Source organism: Lepus europaeus, chromosome 4 (assembly GCF_033115175.1).
Source record: "Lepus europaeus isolate LE1 chromosome 4, mLepTim1.pri, whole genome shotgun sequence".
Classification (NCBI taxonomy): Eukaryota; Metazoa; Chordata; class Mammalia; order Lagomorpha; family Leporidae; genus Lepus; species Lepus europaeus.
In genome coordinates, this window is record NC_084830.1 from 165,678,515 (window position 1) to 165,682,208 (window position 3,694).

The window sequence follows — 3,694 nt, forward strand, 5'->3', positions numbered from 1 at the left end:
TCAGACTGGCTCCAGCGAAGACAGATAGGTAGTTGCCACTTCCTGTCTTCAAAAAAATATTTATTGGGGCCGGCGCTGTGGCACAGAGGGTTACAGCCCTGGCATGAAGCGCCGGCATCCCATATGGGCGCCGGTTCGAGTCCTGGCTGCTCCACTTCCAATCCAGCTCTCTGCTCTGGCCTGGGAAAGCAGTCGAAGATGGCCCAAGTCCTTGGGCCCCTGCACCCACATGGGAGATCTGGAAGAAACTCCTGGTTCTTGCCTTCGGATCAGCACAGCTCCAGCCATTGTGGCCATCTGGAAAGTGAACCAGCGCGTGGAAGACCTCTCTCTCTGTCTCTACCTCTCTCTGTAACTTTGTCTTTCAAATAAATAAAATAAATATTTAAAAAAATATTTGTTTATCTGAAAGCCAGAGTTACAGAGAGAGAGAGGGAGAGACAGGGAGAGATCTTCCATCTTCTGGTTCACTCCCCAGATGGCTGCAATGGCCAGGGCTGGGCCAGGCTGAAGCCAAGAGCAAGGAGTTCCTCCAGGTTTCCCACGTGGATGGCAGGAGCCCATTCTTTGATGCTTTTCCCATTCTGCAAAGAAGAAAACAGTAAACACTAAATTAGCAGAATGATAAAAGTAATAAATATCTGAACAAAAAATTAAACAGAATAAAATACTAGAAAAAGTGTTGATTTGAGCAAGGTTCTTTTGTCAAAAATGAAGAGAAATTGAAAAGCTCTTAGCTGGACTAAGGAAAAAAGATGACTGAAATAAAATAAGAAAAAAAAAAAACCAGGAGAGACAGTAAAGTAGATTTCTCCAAAATTTTAAAATGATTACAAGATGCTACTGTGCACACTTCTATATCAGCAAATTAGATCAGCTGAAGGAAACACCCAAATTCCTAGAAATGTACAGTCTACCCAGGCTGAATCAAGCAGAAATAGACAGTTGGCACACAGAGGAAGGTGTTGGAGTAATAACTAAACATCATCTAACAAGAGTGAAAAAGCCCAGGTACAGGAGGCTTCAGATTTGGATTCTAAAAAATAGTCACATGATAATTAGCACCATCCTTCTTAAACTCTTATGAGAAGCAGAAGTAGGAGGAATATTTCCAAATTTTTTCTGTTAGGCTAACAGCAACCTGATACCAGCACTACCCAAAGATATCACAAAAAAACTACAGGTCAATGTGCCAGGTAAACAAAGTTGTAAAAACCCTTAATAAAATACTGGCAAATCAAGTTCAACAACTCGTTAAAATGATCAGACACCAAGGCCAAGTGCGACTATCCTTGGGATGCAAGGTGGCCTCTTCATGTACAAATCAACAGTGTGACCCACGGCATTAACAGAATGAATTCAAAGCTGCATGGCCCTTTCCATATATGCAGGAAAGGCATTCAACACAGCGCGGCCTACTTGCATGATAAAAACCCTCACCAAAATGAATAGCAGAAATTTCTTCAACACAGTTGTTTGTGACAACGTAGAGGAAGCTGTGTGGTTGGTGTGCCACGTGTGAGAAGTTAGATGCAGAAAAAGTCACTTGTGATCACTTACACGTGGAATCTACAGAATTCCAGTATATTGCAATAGATGAGGAGGATGGGAGGTGTTGCTCCGAGTAGAAAGCTTCAGCTGTGAAAGGTAAACACATCTAGATATTTAATGCACAGAATGAGGACAACAGCTAGTAATATTTTAGTGCAATCTGGATATTTGCCAAGATTTGGTAGTCTCACAAAAAAGGGGTACATACTTGAACACAAGAACTTGTTCATTGTTTACCTCTAACAGTCCTTATGCTATACACTACATACATGCATATCAAAGTGTCTTATTGTATATGTGAACTATACACAATAAACTACAAAAGTGAAAAATAAATTTAGTGTCTTATAGATAGAAGCTATATGCTCGGATCTTGGTTTTCAATCCACTCAGACATTCCGTATCTTTTAAAAACGCATTTATTGACGCATTTGTTTATTTTGAGAGGAAAGCACAAGCGCAAGCACCGCCATCCGCTTGTGCAGTCCCCAATGTCCACACCACCCAGGGCCGGGGCCGGCTGAAGCCCGCAGTGGAAAACTCAACCCCAGGATCCCAGGCGAGTGGCAGGGGCGCAAATGTCTGAGCTGTGCCTGCACTGACCGGAACCTGGAATCACGAGTGGAGTCAGGCGTAGGGTCCAAGTGCTCCCACGTGGAATGTGGGTGTCCGTGTGAGTCCACATTTCATTACCGTAACTAAAACGGAGAGGAGTTTGTTAGGAAAGAAAGCTCTATCTCAGCTTCCCATTTGGAGGATGTGGTTCAGAACTGGGCAGACCCCGCCTGGTGTCTGCTGGAGCCCAGTCTTGGTGGGTGTGGGGGGAAAATGATCGCCTGGTGAGCCAGGAAGGGAGAGAAAGCAGTTAGGCAGAATTTGCACTCAAATAGTCTGCTGCCAGAACCGCGCTCCCAGTGACCTACGGCCTCCTGCTGGCGCCACCTCCTGGCCATCCTCAATCTTTCAATCATTAACATGAAGACGTCAGGGTTGAAGCATCTACCGAAATCTCACTTTAATAGAGAATTCATAGTTTTTGCTCAGGTATAAAACAAGTCGCTTTCCAGTCCTCTTACTGAACTTCTCTCCTTGTCACTTGATAACACAGCATAATCTGATTATATGTACAACATATGGTCCTCAGCATAAAGATGACGGGCCTTATGATTTTCAACTTTACATTAGTGCAAAAACAATGCACATTCACAAGGAACCAGACTTAAACCTTTGAGTTTTGCCCTTCTCCAGGGCACATGTGGTCCAAGGCCCTTTCACGACGCCAGGCAACATCCCTGAGCTGCAGCTCAGGGTTTACCACACGATCATGAGTGTGGACAGTGAACGTTATAGAAAACATGGGGATACTGTGATGCCAGCATGTTTCGATACTACATTTTGTGTTTTGGTATGCCATCATCTACAACGTGTACATCTATGTGTGTACTGAAGATATTCATACACTTATTATGAAATGGACTTTGTGTTAGCTGATTTTGCCCAACTGTAGGTTAATGTAAGTGTTTTAATCACTTTTAAGGTGGGATAGCCTAAGTGATTATGTTCAATAGGCTAAGTGCATTAAGTGAATTTTTAATTTACAATATTTTAAATTTATAATGGGTTTATCATGATGGAACCCCATCATAATTCAAGGAACCTCTCTCTCTCTCTCTCTCTCTCTCTCTGTCTGTGTGTGTGTGTGTGTGTACAGTGCTTTGAAATCCTGCTTTTATATTAGACACATAGTTGGCACTAGTGCTGTGGTGTAGCAGGTGAAGTCTCCAACTGCAATGTTGGCATCCCATATGGGCCCTGGTTCAAGTTCCAGCTGCTCCACTTCCAATCTAGCTCCCTGCTAAGGTGCCTGGGAAAGCAGTGGAGGATGGGCCAAGTCTCTAGACCCAGGCACCCATGCGGGAGACCTGGAAGAAACTCCTGGCTCATGTCAATGATAATCAATCATCTTTAATATACATTTGAGACAAACTATTGATTTGGAGCAGGTGTTCAGCCTCCCATTTAAGACATCCACCTCTACTATCAGAGGGCAGGACTCAGTTCTTAGCTCTGGCTCCAGCTGCTGAATCCAGTTTTTCCCCACTGCAGATCTTAGGAGACAACAGGTGATAGTTCAAGCACCCCC